Source organism: Bactrocera oleae, chromosome 2, assembly GCF_042242935.1.
Source record: "Bactrocera oleae isolate idBacOlea1 chromosome 2, idBacOlea1, whole genome shotgun sequence".
In the NCBI taxonomy this organism is placed as follows: Eukaryota; Metazoa; Arthropoda; class Insecta; order Diptera; family Tephritidae; genus Bactrocera; species Bactrocera oleae.
This window is the reverse complement of record NC_091536.1, coordinates 89,412,535-89,436,800: the sequence shown is the minus strand read 5'-3', so window position 1 is coordinate 89,436,800 and position 24,266 is coordinate 89,412,535. Positions and strand designations below refer to the sequence as shown.

At 31.1% G+C, this 24,266-nt stretch overlaps 1 pseudogene; it reads left to right on the top strand.

Annotated features, from left to right (window-relative positions):
* Nucleotides 1-3,799: 3,799 nt before the first annotated feature.
* Nucleotides 3,800-5,531, top strand: LOC138855850 (NADH-ubiquinone oxidoreductase chain 6-like; annotated as a pseudogene).
* Nucleotides 5,532-24,266: the final 18,735 nt, after the last annotated feature.

The following is a 24,266-nucleotide window of genomic DNA, read 5'->3' as shown; positions in this document are numbered from 1 at the left end:
ATATATACCTCTAATAATTAAATATTAATTGAAGCCAAACAGAGGCTTATCACTGTTAATGATAGAACTGAGATTATTCTCCAATTAAGGAAGTATGAGGTTCAAGAAAAAGCCGCTAACTTTTATCTTTTAATGGTTAAACTCCATTTATACTTCTATTTATATAGTTTAAAAAAAACATTACATTTTCATTGTAAAAACAAAATTACTTATTTTTATAAATTACTAAAATAAATACACTATATCCAAGAATTAGACAATTACCCTAACATCTTCAGTGTTATGCTCTATTTTAAGCTACTTGAATTAAAATATCAAAAAAAAAAATAAAATAATAATTCACAAAACAAATAATAATAAATAAATCTTCAAACTATTATTATGTATAACAAATACATGCCGAGAATAACTAACTAAATTATTATATAAATTCTGACCCCCTAAAAATTCCGATCAACCTTGATCAAATGATTTACAAACTCTTCCCCCTAAAATCAAAGAATAATTAATAATCCCATAAGTAGAAATATAAGGCATAAATCACATCGAACCAAAAAAATAACTTACCAAATAATTATGTAAAGACTTATTAAAATAAAATAAAGAAACATCTGAAATTAAATACCCAAATACCCCTCCTATAACACAAACAAACAAAGTTAATAACTTCAAATAACTAGGTAAACAAATTATATAAGGAGTTGAAAAAATTAGTCAATTCAACATTCTACCCCCAATAATTCTCATAATTAATAGCCCACTTATGCCACGTAACATAATTCAACCCTCATCACTAAGCATATTTAAAGAACCACAATTCAGCTCCCCAGTTATAGAATAATATACTAACCGGAAAGAATAACAAACTGTTAACCCAGTAGAAAAAAAATATAAAAAAAAAGAAAATATATTAATATTTCTTAAAGAAACAATTTCTAAAATCATATCCTTAGAATAAAACCCAGCTAAAAAAGGTATGCCACATAAAGCCAAATTAGCTACATTAAAACATCCTGAACTCAAAGGCATATAAACACTTAGCCCTCCTATTAACCGAATATCCTGTGAATTATTTATATTATGAATAATAGCCCCAGCACACATAAACAACAAAGCCTTAAATAAAGCATGAGTTAATAAATGAAAAAAAGCAAGTTTATAAAATCCTATAGATAAAATTCTTATTATTAATCCCAACTGTCTAAGAGTAGATAATGCAATAATCTTCTTTAAATCAAATTCAAAATTAGCTCCTAACCCAGCTATAAATATAGTTAATCCAGATAATAATAACAATAAATCTCCCAATCATCTACCTCTTAATAAAACATTAAAACGAATTAATAAATAAACACCAGCAGTTACTAAAGTTGAAGAATGAACTAAAGCAGAAACTGGAGTAGGAGCAGCCATAGCAGCTGGCAATCAAGATGAAAAAGGAATTTGAGCTCTCTTAGTTATAGCTGCTAATATAATTAACCCCCCAATAATTTCTATCTCCATTCTATATTTTATAGTTTCTAAATAAAAAATATAATTTCATCTCCCATAATTTAATATTCAAGCAATTGCTAATAAAAAAGCTACATCTCCAATTCGATTAGATAGTGCTGTTAATATCCCAGCATTATATGACTTAACATTTTGAAAATAAATTACCAAACAATAAGAAACTAATCCCAACCCATCTCATCCTAATAAAATTCTAATTATATTAGGACTAATAATTAACAACATTATTGATAATACAAACATAAGCACTAATATAATAAATCGATTAATATTTTTGTCCTCTCTCATATATTCCTTTCTATAATAAATTACCAACGAAGCAATTAATAAAACAAAAGATATAAACAATAATCTCATTCAATCGAATAAAAAAGTTATAGCAATTCTCACAGAATTTAAACTAACAACTTCTCATTCCAAAAATACAGAATAATCATTTAATAAAAAAAAAAGTCTTAATAAAAAAAAATTAATTCTAACTATAATTAAAATTAAAAATCTAATTCTACAAATTGATAAATACTTCACGATCTAAAATGATTAACTCATATCATTGACACCACAAATCAATATTTTAAATAAACTATTTAAATTTAAAGCCAAAATAAACAAATATCTCTTTTTAAAATCAACAAATTTAAAGGAAATCAATGAAGGAATTATAAAAGGTATTCACGAATCTTACCCCCTCTAAATGAATAAATACCTGAAAACCCCCTACCATGTTGACTATAGGCATACAAATACAAAGTATAAGCAGCTCTAAAAAAAGACAACAAAGATAAAGAAATTATAGTAATTGAAGACCAACTAATAATTCTATTTAATAAAGAAATTTCCCCCAATAAATTCAAAGAAGGTGGAGCAGCTATATTACAAGCTCTTAACAAAAACCACCACAAAGTCATTGAAGGTATAAAATTCAATAAACCCTTATTAATCAATAAGCTACGACTCCCTAACCGTTCATAAGTAATATTCGCCAAACAAAATAATCCTGACGAACACAATCCATGAGCAATTATCAAAGTATAAGAACCACAAAGTCCTCAGTAAGTTAAAGTTATCAAACCACCTAAAACAATCCCCATATGAGCTACAGAAGAATAAGCAATTAAAGCCTTTAAATCAGTTTGACGTAAACAAACTAATCTAATTAAAACCCCCCCAACTAATCTAATTCTTACTCATAAATAATTATACTTAATTCCTCTTACTTGTAAAAAAGAAAAAACTCGTAACAACCCATAGCCCCCCAATTTTAACATAATTCCAGCTAAAATTATTGATCCAGAAACCGGGGCTTCAACATGAGCTTTAGGTAACCACAAATGAACCAAAAACATTGGTATCTTAACTAAAAAAGCTAAAATTAAAGACAAATAAAGTAAATCATAATTAAACATATAATTACTTAATAAATAAAAATCCATTGTATTTAAACTGTTATACAAATAAAAAATCCCGACTAATATGGGTAAAGAAACTAATAAAGTATAAAACAATAAATACACCCCCGCCTGAAGACGTTCAGGTTGATACCCTCATCCTAAAATTAAAAATAAAGTAGGAATTAATCTTCTTTCAAAAAATAAATAAAACATAAACAAGCTCATTCTTCTAAAAGTCAAAACTAAAAAAATTAACAAAATTAAAATATTAAATAAAAATAAATTTTTATAACTATCATACTTATAAACAGACTCACTAGCTGTAAGTATAAGAGTACAAATCCAAAATCTTAACAAAATCAATCCATAAGAAATCACATCAAACCCTAAAAAATAAGAAATATTCACAAAATAATTTGTACAATAATTTAAAACAATAAAAATAAAAGTTACAATAAATAATAAATTTTGAACCATTCAAAATAAACCATTTATAAAACAAATAGGACTAATAAAAATTATTATAAAAATTAATTTTAACATTGCAAAACATTAAACGATTGAAAATAATCATTTCCATGTGTACGAATTATAGAAACCAAAATAGAAAGCCCCAAAGCACCTTCACAAACTCTAAAAGTTAATAATATTATACTAAAAAATCTTCTATAATCTATCAAATTCAAATAGATAAACAAAAGAAAAAATAAATTCAACACAATATATTCCAATCTCAAAAGCATTGATAATAAATGTTTTCGATTAGAAACAAAAACAAAAATACCTATTAAAAATAAAAAACAAGGTAACCCTCAATATAATCTTATTAACATTAGTTTTAATAGTTTAATAAAAACATTGGTCTTGTAAACCAAAAATAAGATTTAATCTTTTAAAACTTCAAGAGAAAAGAAATAACTTTATCATTAATCCCCAAAATTAATATTTTAATTAAACTACCTCTTGAAATCATACAATTCTTATTATATTCTTCCACATTAATTTCAAGATTTATTTTCATTCAAATAAACCACCCATTAGCTATAGGATTAATACTTTTAATTCAAACACTACAAATTTGTTTATTAACAGGACTAATAGCAAAAAGATTCTGATTCTCTTATATTTTATTTTTAATTTTTCTAGGAGGAATATTAGTATTATTCATCTATGTAACTTCATTAGCTTCAAATGAAATATTTTCTTTATCCATAAAATTAACAACTCTTTGTATTACTATTATAACAAGTCTTACATTTATTTCTCTATTTATTGATAAACTATCTACACTTCCTTTTATTCAAAACTTAGAAATAAATACCTACTTTAATCCTAACTTATTTACACATGAAAATTCATTAAATCTACATAAATTATATAACTTCCCAACAAACCTAATAACAATTTTATTAATAAATTATTTATTAATTACACTAATTGCAGTAGTAAAAATTACTAAATTATTCTACGGACCTCTCCGGCCTATAAACTAATGAACAAACCTTTACGAACCCAACATCCCCTATTTAAAATTGCAAATAATGCTCTAGTAGATCTTCCAGCACCAATTAATATTTCAGCCTGATGAAACTTCGGATCATTATTAGGATTATGTTTAACTATTCAAATTTTAACAGGATTATTCCTAGCTATACATTACACTGCAGATATCAACTTAGCGTTCAATAGAGTAAATCACATTTGTCGTGACGTAAACTATGGTTGATTACTACGAACTATTCACGCTAACGGTGCTTCATTTTTTTTTATTTGTATTTACTTACATGTAGGACGTGGAATTTACTACGGCTCATATTTATTTACTCCTACATGATTAGTGGGAGTCCTAATCTTATTTTTAGTTATAGCAACAGCTTTCATAGGATATGTCCTACCTTGAGGACAAATATCTTTCTGAGGAGCAACAGTTATTACTAATTTATTATCCGCTATCCCATACCTAGGAATTGATTTAGTACAATGAGTATGAGGAGGATTCGCAGTAGACAATGCTACTCTAACCCGATTTTTCACATTTCACTTCATCTTACCATTTATTGTACTAGCAATAACATTAATTCATCTTTTATTTCTCCATCAAACCGGTTCAAATAATCCCATCGGATTAAATTCCAATATTGACAAAATCCCTTTCCACCCCTACTTTTCATACAAAGATATTGTTGGATTTGTAATTATAGTAGCAGCCCTACTACTCTTAACATTAATTAACCCATATTTATTAGGAGACCCAGACAACTTTATCCCAGCTAATCCTTTAGTTACCCCAGTTCATATTCAGCCAGAATGATATTTCCTTTTCGCCTACGCCATTCTTCGGTCAATCCCTAATAAACTAGGAGGAGTTATTGCTCTAGTATTATCAATTGCTATTCTAGCTATTCTTCCATTTTACCACATAAGAAAATTCCGGGGAATTCAATTTTACCCAATCAATAAAATTTTATTTTGAACTATAGTGGTTACAGTAATTTTATTAACATGAATTGGAGCACGACCAGTAGAAGAACCTTACGTTCTAGTAGGACAAATCCTAACTATCATTTATTTTTTATATTATATTATTAACCCATTAATTAATAAATGATGAGATAATTTAATTAATTAGTCAATGAGCTTGAACAAGCATGTGTTTTGAAAACACAAGATAGAAATTAACCTTTCTATTGACTTTACTAAATAAAATTAACCATATATAATAAATCAACAATAATTTAAACCCAATTACAAATAACAAAAAATTTAATGAAAAAGGTAAAAAACTCTTTCAAGCTAAATATATCAATTTATCATAACGAAACCGAGGTAAAGTACCTCGAACCCAAATAAACATAAATGAAATAAAAGTCAACTTTAAATAAAATATAACACTAAACAAATCACACCCCAAAAAAATAACACAAAATAATATACTTATAAATAAAATTCTAGCATATTCAGCTATAAAAATTAAAGCAAACCCCCCTCTTCTGTATTCAATATTAAACCCAGAAACCAATTCCGATTCACCCTCAGCAAAATCAAAAGGAGTTCGATTAGTTTCAGCCAAACAAATACAAAACCACACTAATCTTATAGGAAACAAAATTACCAAAAACCAAACAAATTTTTGATAATAAAAAAAATCTAAAATATTATATCTACCAATTAAAAAAACAAAAGATAACAACACCAACGCTATTCTAACTTCATAAGAAATTGTTTGTGCAACAGCACGTAGTCCCCCTAATAAAGCATAATTAGAATTAGATGATCAACCAGCAACCATAACAGTATAAACCCCCAATCTAGCACAACACAAAAAAAATAACAACCCTAAATTAAAAGAAAATAATTTAACAAATAAAGGAATACACAACCAAGCAACTAAAGACAAAAATAAAGAAAAAATAGGAGAAAAATAATAAGAAATATAATTTGATAAAAGGGGGTAAGTTTGTTCCTTAGTAAATAACTTAATTGCATCACAAAAAGGTTGAGGAATACCTATTAAACCAACCTTATTAGGACCTTTACGAATCTGAATATAACCTAAAACCTTACGTTCCAAAAGAGTTAAAAAAGCTACTCTCACTAAAACGCAAATTACTAAAATTAAACCTCCAATAACCGATAAAATAAATTCCATAAAAAACAAGTACTATTTGTAATAATAAATTACATAAATAAATTCTAAATTTATTGCACTAATCTGCCAAAATAGTAATTAATCACATTCTATAAATAAAATATTATTATTTTAATGCCTGGTCCTTTCGTACTAAGGCATTATAAAAATTTAAAGATAGAAACCAACCTGGCTTACGCCGGTCTGAACTCAGATCATGTAAGAATTTAAAAGTCGAACAGACTTAACATTTAAGCGACTACACCTAAAATTATATCTTAATCCAACATCGAGGTCGCAAACTTTTTTATCGATATGAACTCTCCAAAAAAATTACGCTGTTATCCCTAAAGTAACTTATGATCTGTTAAGAGAACTGCTTAGCTTAGTACTTTGCTTAAACATAAAAAAAGCAAAAATATTTTATAAGATCAATTAACTAATGTAAGATATATCTTGAAACCACACTAATATTTCCTTTTCGGCTTAAATGGGATTGAAAAAATTTTCAAAGAGTATTTTTTAGAAAACAAAAAATTAAGCAACAACTTAATTAATAAGCAGTTATGTACAATTAAGTGAATTATTTTGCAAGTTATTTTACTGGCTCTTGATCAGTGTCAAGTTCTTATCTAATCAATGGACATCAGATAAAAATATTTAGCAGCCTTACTGTTATGGCCTGTGCGCATACGTATACTCGTAAGAGTTAAGCAGCTTTAATCTTGATATGGCATACAGTTTGCACGCAAATACTTATCAACATGTGTCAATTAAAAACTAAACTACTAAGTCGATAGTTGTTGATAGTTTGTAACTGGAAAATGCAGTTAGCCATCGGATAGGAGGAGTCATATGAGAAACCGATTAAAAGCCTAATATTAAGATATGCAATTCGTCAACAAGTGCGAAAATTAAATACATATGTTTATGATATTTCTACCAATCGCTGGTAAGGTTCTAAAGAACCGTTCATTGTGTGGGTATTTTGCTCCACTTAGTTTAATTTAATTTTAGTATGTTGTGTAACGTATATATTACGTCATGGTTTGCTAAGTTAAGGTATGCTCTATTACGCTATGTTAAGTTAAGTTATGTTACGTTACGTTATGATATAATAAGATAAGTTAAGTTCAATAATGATATGTAATTTTGTATTTATTTAAGAATGATATCAACCGAATGTCGAGATAATTAAGTTAATTTCAAAAAAGTCAAATAAGAAAAGCAAGCTTTATTTTAGACACCAAAAATATATAATATTCAATTTTCTCCTTATTCTATAACTTTTACTAAGCATGCGAAGTATTGTCAAAACTCTTAGTGCCTACTCTTGTGGTGGCCCTAACGGGTGTTGGCACAATGTAATTGCATTCGTCTGGGGGAGGGCGCTTGAAAGGGCTACACTTCACGAGTAGGTGTAGTGAGGCAATGAGATGGCTCTGAGGTTCAGAGAAGTTGGTCATATACCCAGCTGGGGTCCAAACAGGGTCTTAGAAATTCTCTCTTCCTTCTATTGCATCCCTGAAAACTACTACCGCGTCGCAGAGGCTACTTCTGGTGGCTGTTTCTACGCTCACATACCGAACCTGGAGAAGAGGCACAGTAAACCTTTTCAAGGAAGGGTCGAAGCTAAGAAGGAGGGTTGAAAGGAGAGTATTCTATAAGGTGCTCTCTTTTAAGCTTAGATTTAGGCCACTGGACTATTGTAGGAGGCACCTATATTCCGCTTAGATCGGAATGGAAACGAATTAGATCCCCATTTTCATCTTGCTATTCTATGTTCCTCGCGTGCGCTTGGCAGGCGCTGGTAGACGTCCAGCCTTTGCGCGACTACGAGTTATTTGTGGACAAGAGTAGAACGTAGAAGTTCTACTGAACTACTTGCTCTCTTAGAGTTGATCTTTTCGATAGTATATTTTCCAAAAGGCATTAATGCTGTCAGGGTAAAAATCCAGTCGATAGAAAACTGTCAAAGTTTTATGGAAGTCCATTGTCCAGCTTTTGCAAGACTAAGGTTGAAACATCTCGGCCATCTTATCTTCACCGAACCCGGAGACATAGACGTCTTTATAATAAATTTTATAGGAGTTCTGGGCACCACAATGAATCTGCTAAAAGCAGTTGAAGTGATATTCCTGTTATGATCGACCTTTTAACTTAAATTCTCTATAAATGAACAAATCACTATATACATAGCCTAGTCATTTACAATACTAAAACCAAATCAACTTTGCGTTTCTACAATTAATCGATTTCTTCTCCGTCATCATTCTAATTTAATGCCTTCCGTAGAACATAAGTATATTACACTAATAGATTTTCTTTTTTTTTTGTTCTTTAAAAACTTTGCTCAGCTAGTGCAAAAACTTAATTACTAACATTCTCACACCTCCGCTTATAATTTTTCATATCGCTATAAGATCGTCCGCTCAGTTTAACTTTAATTACTTCAGACTGAAATTTATGGCTCTGGTGGCTAGGTTTATTGTTATCTCAATTTTATCTGGTTGCATGCATTAAAATGCAAATTTCAATTCTAATTTTTTCAACTTTCTGCCAATTTTATACAGTTGTTCTAGTGAGCATAGCTGCTGGACTCTCATGGTGGGGGTATTTAGTTGGCGTTGGCGTGGCTAATAGAAGATATGTGTTCATACATGCATACCTATATAGGTTAAACTTGTTTTCTTGAAGCTTTGTAATTGTGTTGGTGGATTTGGTTGACATTGCTAACACTCGAAAATAACAACTGCGTTTGTTGTAGTTAAATAAAAGCCATAATTTTAATTTTCATTTTTAAATTAGTTTTGGAGCCCTGTTTGTATTACTTTTTACTTTCATACAAATGTTATTTTAAAAAGAAGAAAAACGTTAACTAATACTATTCACAGAACTTTATTCCGATCGTTTAATTTGTAAGCAGCTGATCTGAACAATTTCTTCTGTGATTGCATTATTGCCTTAGACAATGAATTACGAGTAATTTCGTGATAATACCTCGTCAAATGAATTTTCCATATAAGTACTTTACTGCGATCGTTCAGTTAATATGGCAGCTATATGCTATAGTCATCCGATATATACAATTTCTTCGGAGAATACATTGTTGCCTTAGAAAAGAACGCATGCCAAATTTCGTGAAGATATTACGTCAAATAAAAAAGTTTCCCATACAAGTACTTGATTCCGATTGTTCAGGTTGCATGTCAGCTATATGCTATAGTGGTCCGATATCGGCCGGTCCAACAAATGAGCAGCTTCTTAGCAAGGAAAGGACAGGTGCAAAATTTCAGATCGATAGCTTAAAAACTGAAAGACTAGTTCGCATATATACAGACGGACGGACAGACCGACAGACAGACGGATATGGCTAAATCAACTCAGCTCATCAATCTGACCATTTATGTATATATTTTGTAGAGTCTCCGACGTTTCCTAATCTGATGGTGGAAAATTATTTACACGTCCCCCAGTTTTAATACAATTTTGTATTGACTTTAATAAAAAAAAATTTTCTAGAGAGCGCTTATGAATATTCTGGTTTATTTTATTGTTTATGAGTCATAAATAATTATATTTTATTTGCCACAAACATGCCTCAGCGCAACATTGAAAGAATATTGACAAACCAGCGATTTTTAGTACACCATCATAACTTAACCAGCATTAAAATATGCAAGATATAATTTATGCAAATAATGCCAACAAAGGCTTAAGCGGGCCCTTTGATACTAGTGCCTATATAAAATGATTTAATATGAATTTACGTTATAAAATATATATTGCTCTTTTAAAATGTAAAATAATTTTATTAAAATATTTAAATTTTGTTTTATACCAAACACTTAAGCGAAAGGAAGCCTCCAGGAGTGGTCTCCACAGTAAACAGAAGAGTTAAACGTCGCACTTCTCACTAACATCAACTATTTCGCTAACAAATTGTTAACAGCAAACACTGCAGTTCATGAAAAATGACTATTGAATTTTGGAAGTGGCAGCAAATAATTACAAATACTAAAATCTAAGGCTTAAGAGGTTTGTTGGAAATATTATAATATAACTTTATTGCCGGCGGCGAGAAGTCGAAGTGGGCGTCACCGATGGTATTTACAAGCAATTCAACATTCTCTTGCATTGATCTTACTTTTGTGGAGAAAAAGCAAAGAAGCTGCCGGTAAGTGAACACTTACCCACACATACATATATACATAAACACATCGGAGTGAAGCGGCTATGTCTTGTGGCAAGTGTTGTGTTTGTTGTACCAATCCTTTCTTTGCGCTGCCACTGCCATGCACTTTTTCATTGGCTTTCAAGTGATATTAGCATTGAATATGTTTGTGTGGTTTAAGGTGGAAGCTTTTGCTCCATTGCCATATTTTGCTTACTTTCTTTGCTGCTTGTGGCAGAGTTGGAGAGCTTCTAATGATAGTTTTTAACATTTATGAGCATTGCCATTTAAATTAATATGCAAAAATGCTGATTTGGCGAAAATTATAGTCATCGAATTTGTATTTGAGGCAGTTTCAATGGTAAGTAATGTATAAATATATGTTACTCGCGATGAGAATTGATTTTGGTGTGGGCTAAATAGGTTTTTGAACGTCAATTTAGATGCAAATAGCCTTAATTATATAAATATACAATATCATTTGCTCACTTTAAGACATGCGGATGATGTACATACATATGAATACAGCAGAATAGGGAAGAAACGAGAAGGTGAAGCTTTAGAAATATTGATGTAAGTTTACGAAATTATACCTCTATGTTATGGTTAAGTTAAGTTTAAGTCTAAGTTTCAGTTTAAGCTTAAAAGTTTAAGTTTAATTTTACGCTTAAGTTTGAATTTACATTTAAGTTTAAGTTTAAGTTAAAGTTTACGTTTAAGTTTAAGTTTAAGTTTAAATTTTTGTTTAAGTTTAAATTTAAGTTTAAGTCTAAATTTACGTCTAAGTCTGGATTTAAGTATGTGTCTTAAAACGAATATAAGTAGTTGGTTTAAGTTTAAGCTTCAGTTTAGTTTAAGTTTAAGTTTACATTTAAGTTTATGTTTAAGTCTAAGTTAAAGCCTAAGTCCAAGTATAAGTGTAAGTTATATCTATAAATAAGTTTACATTTAAATCTAACTCTAAGCATAAATAGAAGTATTTGTAGATGTAAAATATGTATAAGTATAACTAGTGAAATGGAAGTAGCAATCCCCCGGCCGGCTGCAATTAGCAAATATGCGGTAGCGAATTTCGTATTTAAGGCATCCTGCCGCGCGTGTTGCCAATGTGCTGCGTACATTTCGCTGACAGAAGCAAAGCGCTGTCGTTTTTTTTACTGCAGATGCAAATTTAATTTGCAGATGGCTTAGGCACGGATAATGGAGATATATCTGCCACCAAATACAGACACAATAAATTCGAGCTTCCAGCTGCAAGCCAAATAACCCAATGGCAAGCCCTTTCTGCTAGAGATAAATGTCGTGAGGCATGCGCAGCTGTCGCGTCTGGCAAGTGTGTCCAATCCCAAAAAGATTATTTCCGAGATGAAACACTATGTAACTCGTATATATTATATATGTTTATATGATTATTTTTCCTTACAGCTTTTATGGTAATGCTACACATTAAGCCGAAGCAGCATAAACTCGAGAGTAGTACAGCTAAAGATTTCACGTTTATTGTTTTCGCTTCCAGAATGTAAATCGCAATTATGTCGCTGTCACAGTTTAACACCATTATTTAAGCCTGACAAAAAAAATTTTTAGATATTCGAATTACAAATAAAATAAAAGTTAATATTGTATAATTAGACAAGATAGTTAAAAAAGAGTTAAAAATGTTTTTGAATGAAGTCCCATATTTCTATAGTTAGAACGGAGGTTCTTTTAAAATATTTTTTAACCCATCACTGACCCGTCTAAAATCCTTCTTCCGTAAAAAAAATTGTTTATGAAATTTTCGGAAGAAATAAAATTAATATTTTGTTTTTTTAATTACTTCTCCCCTTAAGTCTTAGTTTTAAATAATTGCTAATAGACGGATCTTTTTACTCTCGCATTATGTTTTACATGTAATAAGAGTTTTTGTTAACCTAACGGCATTGGCATACTGCCAGTTTTATTAGAAATTTCATAGCTCAATTATTGCTTGACCAATTTCTTATATTAACAAATAAATACATCTCAAATGAAGCCCTTAATGAAATTAAATGGAAATATTTCTAATGACAATGTAATCAGCTGTGTGAAGAGGATCAGATACCAATATTGTCTTCATTTGACTGTCCAACACTATGACGATTAAATTCAGAGAATATTTTTCCCCACTTATATATATAGTATAGTGTATGTAGAAGTATGACTTTAGTATACATTTTATTATACTATGGAAACTTAGAACATATAAGATACCTATTGCATTTATAAAAAAAGTTTGTTTATGGAACTAACGTAGATAACTATCTATCATTCTTTAAATAATTTTGATAATAAAAATCAACGGATTCAATAATTAATTAATTTCCCATTTGCCAACTTAAAGCAAATTAGCAACGCCTGTGCTAAAAAATTAAGCTAAATATCTTCTATGAAATTTCAACTGCAACCACTCAGGTGTAAAATTCTTTCTGTATATATGCACTTAGAATATAAACAATGAGCTCCTTCGAGAGAGTGTAGGAATTTTCATAGCTTTTTTATGAAAAGCCGCCTAAAGCATAAAAAGTGCTAAAGCCGTTAATCGTACACAAATACAAGCAACAAAACACACCGCCTCACTTTGATGCCTTTGAGCCAAATGCGTGCGTTAATAAAAATTCTTACAAAACAATTACAACAACAACGGTGCAATAAGTAATAGCAATATAAAAGAAGCAATAGTTAATATTATGGACAATAGAATTCGCGAAGAATTGCTTTTGACACGCTTGATAAAGTGAATTTTCTACATGCCACCAGCGCGGCTATAAAAGCGGTGGATAGCCGGTTGTAGCGCTCAGGCAATTCGGAAGCATGACTAGGCATTTCGCTGCTAAAGAATTGCTGGTAAACGTAAGAATCATCTGAGCTTCGCTTGCCATATACAAATTTCTCCCTTTGATTGTTTTTAAGCAGTGACTTTTCTGTGTTGATGTGTTGATTAGTGTTTGTTCATTTACGGTGACGATTTCTTCTGCAGTACTGGTACGCGAATATGACTGCATGCGTATATAAGCTTTTGTGTGCTTACAAAAATATATTTATTAAAAGTCTTAAGGTAAATCGGCCTCAGAATGCCCACAATAAATTTCTTCAAATGTGGCTAGTGTATGTTTTTAGTTCCAGCCTATTCAACTAATTTTTTCTATATTCACTGTATTCTCAGACTAATCAACGTAGAGTTATTGACTGCTAAATATATTCGAATTTCTATGGTTTGAGATCAAGCGACAGAAGAATAAATTAAAAAAAACCAATAATTTTCATATTTTAATAGTCCATACCTTTAAAAATAATAGGTAAATCCTTCTAAAATGAGGCAAATGTATCTTTAAATGCATTTTTATTAAAACTACATTTTTCAGGTTTTGATATTTTTGCGACCGTAGATCATAGCACGGACAATATTTTCTAGTAAAGGAACAACTGTAGCAATTGGTGACTTTTGTTTTAAGCAAAATCACGTGTAACTCGAAAATAGTTAATTCTCTTCAAAAATTTCATTGCGTGCTCATAATAGTATATATTTAAAACAGTGGAAACAGTAACTGTTTAAATTATAGTGGTTTCAACTCCAACTTTTTAATTGTCTAATGTTAATTGTAGCGCTCATCCTGGTTACTGAAGCAAGAATATACTCTTGGAAAGTACTCTTCAATTAATTAAGCTTAGAGTTATAGTTCAAACTTTGCATGCACTAACTTATTTTAAATCTGTAAAAGATTTCTGCAATTTTCGTAATCTTAACAGCATTACTTTCGAGGGAAGTAATTCAGGACGTGTCCTGCTTTAAAATTAAAAAAATAAGAAATTATCAAAATTATAACGGAACATTTTTATTAAATAAAAAATTTTAAAATATTTTCTTAAGATTCCTTCCAGTTGAGAGAATTAATTACTTCCTTTGCAGGATGCTCCAACTTAAAAAAACAATGCATTTTGAATCCTATTTCTGACGTGTTCGACAAATCAGCGTTTTTTTCAAATGGTCCAGCGATTTCTGACGAACAATTTCTTTTCTTTTAACCGACCTCTTTTGGTCGGTTAGTGAATGTAAAATTATTCACTGTCAAGAAAATGAGAGTAAACGTAGCACACCCTTTAGCTTTTTTGGTAACAGTTTCAGTAATTTTAAAAGTCTTCTTATATACGAATGTCGTAACTGGTGTAGTGAAACAATGATTCATTCAATGCTTTCGAGCGTTTACGCACACAAACTTACAACATATACATGTTAAATTGTATATGTGTTAAGCTTAAATCGTTGCAAGTACGAAAACCAGTTCAAGGACAACAAATTGTCAGTCATTAACTACCTTCCAGTAATCGTAGAAACATAAAGTGTCATGAACTCCCGCATTCATTTGTAGAGCATTCATATATACATAAACATATACAAATATAACGGCATGTATAGGTTTCGTTCAAATGAAAATGGACTTGATTGTTTCTTAAGTGCAACAAAAACGCAATAAAAGCTCCGAAACCGAGCAGAGTTGCATGGGAGCAAACTACAGCAATAAAATAAAACTGCAAAGTGAATTGCTATAACGGGAGCAAAACAAAGTTGGAAATAAGTTACTCACCATGTTTCTCTGTGCTGGCGTTAAAATCGTTAACTTTGCATATGTAATGAATACTTCCAAATGGCGCTGTGGCGGGGTGTGAATATTTTTTCCACGAAAATAAGAAACAATTTTGAACTATATCCGAATGACTTTATTATGTTTATAATTTTTTGAGACCTAATTATATTATTATGGTTAGGCGTAATTGTAGGACTTTGCGTCTGTCAAAAGTTTTTCTGCAGTTTTTACTTTGAAAACAAAAATATCAAAACTTTTCTTTCAAGTTTAGCTACAGAAAGGGAAAGTTCAAGTAAACCTTAGTCATTATCTAGATAACTTTTTGCAAAGATCGTAAACAACTGAAGAAATATTTAACTTTTTACCAAAAATGCTTATAACACATTTTTTTCAAAACTATTTTCTAAAGCTCAAATCAATAGGTAAATAATTGAAAAATGTGGTATTGGTATGGTATAGTATATTCGGATTTTGTTTAGATTGAAATACAGCAACTTTTAAAATGTTATCACCACATAGTGCATAAATCGTGTTATACCGTAATTTTAAGCTTTAAAGTAACCTTGATTTTCAAATTGAATTTTTACTTTGTTTGAATATTTTGCAAGCATATAAAATTTTATGTGTTTTTAAAATTTTGGAAAAAAAACTTAAATTTTCTTCTCGATTATATTAACACTCCTTAGGTCCAAAGAATCCACAAAAACCTCAGTATTACATAATAATTTCTAACTAATTTGTAGGTACATATGACTATAAGAAATGTAAACTGCGTATAACTAAAACCATTTGCATCCTGGCACCCTGTACTTTTATGAGTGTTTCTAATAATTACATGTATTTGCTGCATTCTCTCAAGACATACATTGGCCTCTGCCTAACTCAACCAGAAGTATACACTTGTAGTATGGAATTCAGCATAGTCTGCTGCCATAATTACGATAAAATTTATGTTCTCGCTGATAATTACAACAGTTTGCTTATAATTTGATTGCTGCCTACATGGAACCAAACTCATCCACCTTTACAAACAACAAAAAACATTCATTTGAGCATACCCAAAGTTTGCGAGTGTATAGATGCAGTCTGCATCGTTGCAACGCTGATTGCCCCTTATTTGCTTTGAGTGTGACCGACAATTTATATGAATTTCATAGCCAGAGTGACATTTTTATGAAAATCGGTGCTTGGAAGACTGGAAGAGGGGAAGAAGTGGTGCATGCAGAGAGAATAAGAATAAGGATAACACCCGCCAATTAATGTTGGTGAATTTTTTCAAGATGAAGGAGTGCTGATTTGGAGAGTTCCTAGAACTGTTGTCAGATGCCTAGGATTGGAGGAAGAATGCAAGACTGGCATCAACATATATTGTAGCAGGGTTTTGCTTATAAAAATGTGAAACTATTTAAAGATGTTAAAGTTGTAAGCGAATGAGAAAAAAAACTTCTAATGAGCTTTTGCGAGAATCATGTTCATTTCATTCAAAAATTTACTGAATTATTTCTTCTTTATCGAAAAGTAACCTGTATTAGAAAAACTGGTTTTCCATAATTATTTGATTTTGGAGCGTTCGGTTATAGAAAACAGCCCAAAGCGAGTGATATAACTTCCGGGTCACCAGCTGCTGCAATATATAATTTGATAGTTGAAATAATCGGAATTTACGAGTATAACGAAAATGTTCTAAAAAAACAATTTTATAGGACTACTCTGCTGCATTAGGATTATTCTGAGTACTCCAAATTAACCACGATTATTACATTTTTTGGAAATACACCATCTCGATAAAAACGTATACGATAAAAACCTAACACTCAGTAGTAAGAAAATAAGGCTCGATGAAAGTCAAGTTGAGCGCTAAAACAATTCGGAGTGCCATCGACAAGTATTGAACAATATTTGTTACTGTGGAGTGGAAACAAGGGGAGCGCTGTACTTGTTATGATAAGCGACTGAAGATGACGTCAAAGCTTTTCTGTCCGAAACTATAAGTTTTTACTCTGGCTCTATGTATACTCGGCTACCAATTCCATGCGTAAAGAAAAGCAAAAAATTCTTCGGTACAGAAGTTGAAGCTTTCAGTTATGTGTTTTAGTATAACTAAAAGAATAGAGGAGCCAAACTTTTAGCTAACACGAAATTTATGACACTCACTCATTAGTATTGCATTAACACTATTTTTAAGAAAATAAATCATTGATCTAAATCTTTCAGATCTAAATTATACTAATATTAAATGCTTAAAGAGACTTAACCAATCGCAAAAAAGTTCTAAGGACATTTTTGAGATTCATTTCCAGATTCACTTTGACTACTGCTAATCAATTGATAATGTATTTATTCAATAAATAAAACTCGTGTGATAGGGTTTGCATCTTTTCACTAAAATAAAACAGAAGCAAAGCGAAATGCAATTAGCACCGATTTTCCAAAGATAAGCGTAAAACTGCTGCAAACAAAGGAATTAAAGTGCAAATTTGGCCCCGAAGACAAAAATGGCAATTTGCATTTCTTATTTGAGTATTTGTTTTCATAGTAAACAGTTAGCGGATACGCGATTTAAACGCGAAAATTATCTGCATTTAAGGAAAACGAGCAACAAGAATGGTCACAAGTGCATTTATATGAGTGTGTGCGGCTTATGCAAATTTCTTGCAGTTCACACAATTCGCTTTCGGAATTTTTTTATTTTTTCGCATTTTATCGTTGCACTAAAAACTAACGGTTGAAACGACCGTTTGCATTAATAACATTGCATGTTTTGAGTGCAAAATCCGCACATGTTTTGCGCTCCGTTTGTACTTGCATGTATTCGCATATATGTGTGTGTTTTTATTTGTATGTGTGTGCATATGTGCCTAACACTTAATTTTTATCAGGAGTTTAACGCAAATGTGCCACAAATTGTAATAAACGGCAAAAGAGATAAAAGAAAGAAGCAAAATGAAAAGCTTAATCGAACTGAAAATGGAAAAACAAAAAGTAAATAACAACAAAAGTATATTTATGCGTGTATATTTGGTATGTGTATATATGGTATGCGTATATGTGTGCATATGTTACATCATTGTATACTTAGAAAAATGCGCATTGACTACTTTGGCAAGTTAAAACCAATGGCTTACAATTTACATGCTGCTTCTGGGGTTACGAGCGCTCGCCTTTCGTTCAGTTACAGGCGCTGCTGAATTTTTAAATTCTCTGAACGATTTTAAGTTGCTGTTCGGAAATAAAAAGTATTTATTACTACCACACTCTCTACTTAAACAATGATAGATGAGCTCATTTTAAGAAAAAATTTTGATATTTTTTTATATGTATTCGAAAATCCAACAAAAATGTGTGACTTTCTGAAAATATATCTTGTCTAATAATTAAATAATTGCACTTCAAATAATTTTCTGTTCTTCCTATAAGACACTGAAATAAACTGGCGGCACTTGAAAACATCCCTTTCACTATATAAAAACTTTCAATATACATACAAGTATTGCTTCTAGTTGAATTAGAAAAAAAGAAACCACTCTTATAGGAAATTATATATCTTACACCATCGAATCCCCTAACTGATGTTCATTGTAAAGAAACCACAACGAAAAATGGCTAACGTTTCTATTAAAAGACCAAACCATAACACAAAATATATTATGTAACAAGGATTAATATTTAAAATATCCTTACACATTTCGAATTTACTTCAGTATCACTATGGAAGAGCATCATACTATACCTCACTATGAATACTATACCTCACTATGAATCCACAGCTTTTGACCCCTAATCCAATGGCGAAACATTTTTTATTACTGGGGTAAGTTTTTACCTAACATAATATATGCTTTGATATAATGTATGCTTTTGATTGTGATTCAAAATGGCATTTTCTATTGATAGTTTGCAATTAAATGAAAATCTTTCGATACGAATGTAATCTGACGAAATTTCTTAAAATAAGTTGAAATATCATAAATCATTATATTTTTGCAAATATGGTAGTTCTCCATGTAAAATTATCACTTTTAATTTTCAAAAAATTTCAGAGAAATTTAGAATATTGTCCTATATTCGTAAATCATAAATAAGTATGTTAATCATTATATAAAAATATTGATAAACAATACGGGTATCTAAGACCAATATTTAAAAAATATTAGAAAATGTTTAATTAGAATGTCGTTAAAAATATAATACTTTATTTAAACCGCAACGAATTTATGGAGTTTCGAAAAGAAATTTGAAGGCTCTTTCAGTTCAAATAATTTATTTTACTGACCTAATAGTTATATTTTTTAACGACTGAGATAAAATTTAACAAGAAGATGCTCATATGTAAACAAAGTTTCTTCTTCATACGGAAACTTTCATAAGCTTTCGTTATCTTTTACCTGATTATAGAACGTATAAAACGTTTTCTCTATCATTGAAAGCTTGCGCGTGAATCGGCCAAACGTACTTACCACTTATGTGTGTTATAAATGTTATATATGATAGATTTATCATATGCGCCTAAAGAATTTTAAATAATACTTTTTGCTAAGAAGTCCCGTATTGCTTCGAAACTATGTTACAGGGTTGTCATATATTATAGTAATATCTATACGGAAACCTCAAAATGGCCATCTAAGATTGTTAGTTCATTTTTATTTCTGAAACTCTTAAAACCTTAGTACCAAACTGGAGACTTTTTTAATTAAAATTTCAGAATACCTGTAAACTAACATTGTTATATAGTAATATTGGTGTGTTACTCTACATAACAACATTGCTTTCTATTAGTTTATTGATATAATGCGTAACAACAAAACAACTTTTAAATACCAAAAGTGTCTAATCGGCCAATCATTAATCGCCGCGCTGATAGCCGTGCCATAGAAAAAGAAAATTTTTATGAAACTGATTGTATGTAAAAACAAAATTAGTTCTTTAAGCGACACCTGAACGCACCGAAAATGGCCTTTTGGAATTTTATATGTAATTTTAACTCAGTCTCGTGAATTTGTTGAAGGCGAAGGCATGTCATGGCTGGATTAATTTTCTACCAATGCAGACATACATACCACACATATTAGCAGCTCTATAGTAAGCGATCCAGCCCATATTATCATGCGCTCTGCTAAAGCGATTATTTTCTTGTCCAATTGAAAGCTAAGCAACTTAAATAAATTTAATTGAGTCATAATTTTTAAGGGAGTCTTAAAGACGCGCCAAGTTGAGAGTACACTCTGACTTCAGAAGTGAATGCTGGAGAGTAGAGGTGCTGAAATGAAAGCGGAATGATAATAACTCAGTAAAGCATACACTGGTTGAGGTTACATGTCATGTCAGCGGATTCTTCCTTCATTTTCACTATTTTTGGACACACATTGCAATTTTTTTTGTGTTTGTGCGTGTTCATTTGTAAAGTGAAAAACTGCACTGGCACGTACGCAAGGGCCAATTGTTCGCCCGATATATCTGGGCTCGCAATCTGCCGCAAGCATCACAATGTTATATCCCGATGTCAGCGTGCCACTTTTGCTGCTCATCCGCTATGAACTCGCCTATATTGTTGTTGTTTTGTGGTTTTGAGAAAATCAGCGCGGTAATATCTCTTTGATTTACAACCCTTTGGGTTTGCCGCTCATTAGACGAGGCGAGGCAAATTATCTGTATATGCAGATATAGATGTAGCTGTCGTGGGATGTCAAAATGTTTCGCATTTGATATGAAAATATATTTTATTCAAAATTTTGGAAGATAATTTTGCAAACTTTTGGAGTCGTAATGTTTCTTTGTCGTTTACAAAGAAACGAGTGCTTTTAGAAATACTTTTAACGTTAAGGTGAAATTATTATATATATTAAGATCTTTATTTATGCATTTTTTTCATTGAAAATTACTTTATTAAATTTTTGAGAGTTTTTAGAAGGCTTCCATCTAAATTGAATATCTTTCACGTTTTTATCAATTCATTTTTATCAATTTCATCAATTAATATTTTAGAAAAATTAATCTTATTATTTTTTTAACACCTTTCGTATCTCTTATAAAGGAATTCCGCCTGAATTGAAGGGCTTCACCTTTATACAGACCTATAATATACCATCCGATTTCAGTTTCAGTTTAGATTTTGCTTTCTATTGAATTCGGAGAGCTTACACTTTCCGTAAGCTTTCATCTTTTTTATAAGCTTTTTCTTTCATACTCTGTACACTGAACTTTAAATAAATATTTTGTATGGTTCTTGCTGATTTACATAATTTTTAAGTAAAATATATATCTAAAGTTTTTTCAAGTATTATATTTAAGTTAAATTATATATTAGTACAAAGGTTTTCATTAATAAACAACTTGATTTAATACTTTTTAAATTGCCACAAAATATTTTTCAGTTAATGAATGTTATGACTGAAGTATTAAGTGCTTCAGAGAATAAAGGGGCAACGAGCAAATACGATATATGACTCTTTTTGAACGAAGTCAAAGTATATGTGGGAACAATACCATCTTCAATATTGCTGAAGTTTGTCGATCTCGCTCTGTTTCAAAAATTTTTTCAGATATTAAGAAGCAAGAAATGTGATTAGTTTGTCTGTTCAGCTAGTGTGAAGTGAATCTTCCCCTGGCGATACGGATGGCCGTTATCGTTTTGAAAAACTTTTGCTGAAGTTAAGATCACGATATAGTTTTCTAAATTGGTATTAAGCTTCTCTTAGCCGACGGTATATATAACAAGCTAGATTTTGTGCAACAGTGATCCTACTACTCACATACGGAAAGCCTAAGAGCCAGAGAAAAGTTTTAAATGAAATGTATTTCCTTCTGATGTGAAATAAGATTTTGTTGAAAATAGTGACCGACTTGAGATGAGTTCAAAAATACTTTCCCTATCAATATGAATCAATGAGTAATAATGAGGGCGAAGAAATTCTGATCAATCGCACATATGCGAAAGTAGCTCATTTTCCTAATACTACACCTTGTGGACAGAAGTCAGTCTGCAGGCTGGAACTAAATTTGGAGGTCGCATCATAAGTACATATGTGAGCACCTATAAACGAAGCATACATATATGGTAAGTAAGTCTGTATACGAATTCATATTAATACTTATGCCTCAACACATTTAATGCCCACGCGGACACGTGCGTCGACTCAATGCGAACGCTAATAAACTTAGATCTGTATAATAAATCGCTGTGCACCTTGACGTTGTCAGTAATGCGGTGGGCCAATAAATTCCAAAGGATTAGACGTTTAGACGACCATCTGAAACGCAAAAACGTTGCACATGAAATTATACAGGTTATGCGCATGCGCACCAACGCCAAGCGCTACTACAACACGCTGACACTTACAAACACGCACACACTTCGTGCATTCTGCACACACCGTGCAGCTGCCTAGGCCGCTGATAATATAAGTGTTTGGCCACATTAGATTCTTAAGCTGGTTGCTGTTGCTCGAGTGAGTCTGTGTCTGAAGTAGAACAAATACAAAGCACCCGAGCGCCGGCACGTTTGGTCGCAATATGCACGCGTTCTTGTCGCCGCAGAATGGAAGCTAAGCACTAGAAGACATTGCGCTTGCAGCGTGAATTATCGACCTGAGGATTGACATTGCCGAAGCGTCGAATGCGATTACCCAAGGAATGCAATGTGTGCTTACGCAGATAACTAATAGCATTAGCTAGATTTGGAAAAGCGCTAGAAGCTACGGGTGCTACTCGGTGACTGGTGGCTGAAGGTCAATGAACTACTGTGTGCGATTTTGCGTCTAGTGGCTGCTTGCGATATCGTATCGGGGTTAAATATTGAAAGTTGATAGGCGAGAATTTTAGCAAATACATTATTGAGATTAAATGGTAGCGAAAGCAGATGTTTGTTTGATTTTTCGTAGTAATTTAATGCTTATGGAAACATTCAAATGAAAAAATGTGTTTTGTGACATTCAGAAGATAACTTGCTCAGGGAACACAAGTTATTTTTATTTTGAAATATATCCGGATGTTGCGACGAACCGGGCACAAATGTCATAAAATTATCATAACTTTTCTATAATAAATGAATTCGCTCATAATAATAGTCATCACTGATGTTGAAACCAATGGGATGTCAAATGGATCAGTTTCTCCAAATACAAAAATGTTTGATATTAATTTAAAATTTTCACTTAATTGCCTAGACGAAAACTTATGCGTTATATAAAATATATTTATAATTCCTTCTCACTGCTTGTCCTCGTATACCATATCCATGCCAATAAAATGTTGTTAATCGAGAAATTATAGACAGCTATGTATATCTAAGCTACACTACCATTATAATACAAAAACAAAAACTATAAAATATCAACCTATAACTTGTTGTTCAAATATGATGAAAATCTACTGCAACCACGCCTACTACTAATGAATTTATCGGACAAAATTTTGCACAAATAGGTTCTTTAAGGTTTTCCATTGCAAGTCTAAAATTAGTGGAGTTTTCAAGTCAAGTGCATATGGCTGACTTTTCACCGAAAATATCGGTAAAAGAGTGAGATATAAAAATGAAATACAGAGAGAATCTTTCCGGATGATAAAATGCCCTTCTGACAAAAATAATTAAAATCGGGTCAATTCTTTCCATAAATCCTTTTAAAAATATTTTCGTTTGTGAAGCTTCATGAAATTCTTCATTTTGATGTCGATATTTTAGTGTGTTTTTAACCTCTAAAAGTCTTCGTCTAAAAATGGCAAACAGGTGGAAACCGTTATGAAAAAAACATGAAAAATTGACAAATAAAAAAGTTTCCGTATAATAACTTGATTTTGGTTAGTTTGTATGACAGATATATGCTATAGTGGTCGGATGTGAAAAATTAGTTCGGAGTTGGATAATAGTTCATACTGAATTTCATGAAGATATCTTGTCAAATTAAAAAGATTTCCATAGAAGGGTTTCATTTTGATCGTTCAGGCAAATAAGCAGTTTCGTG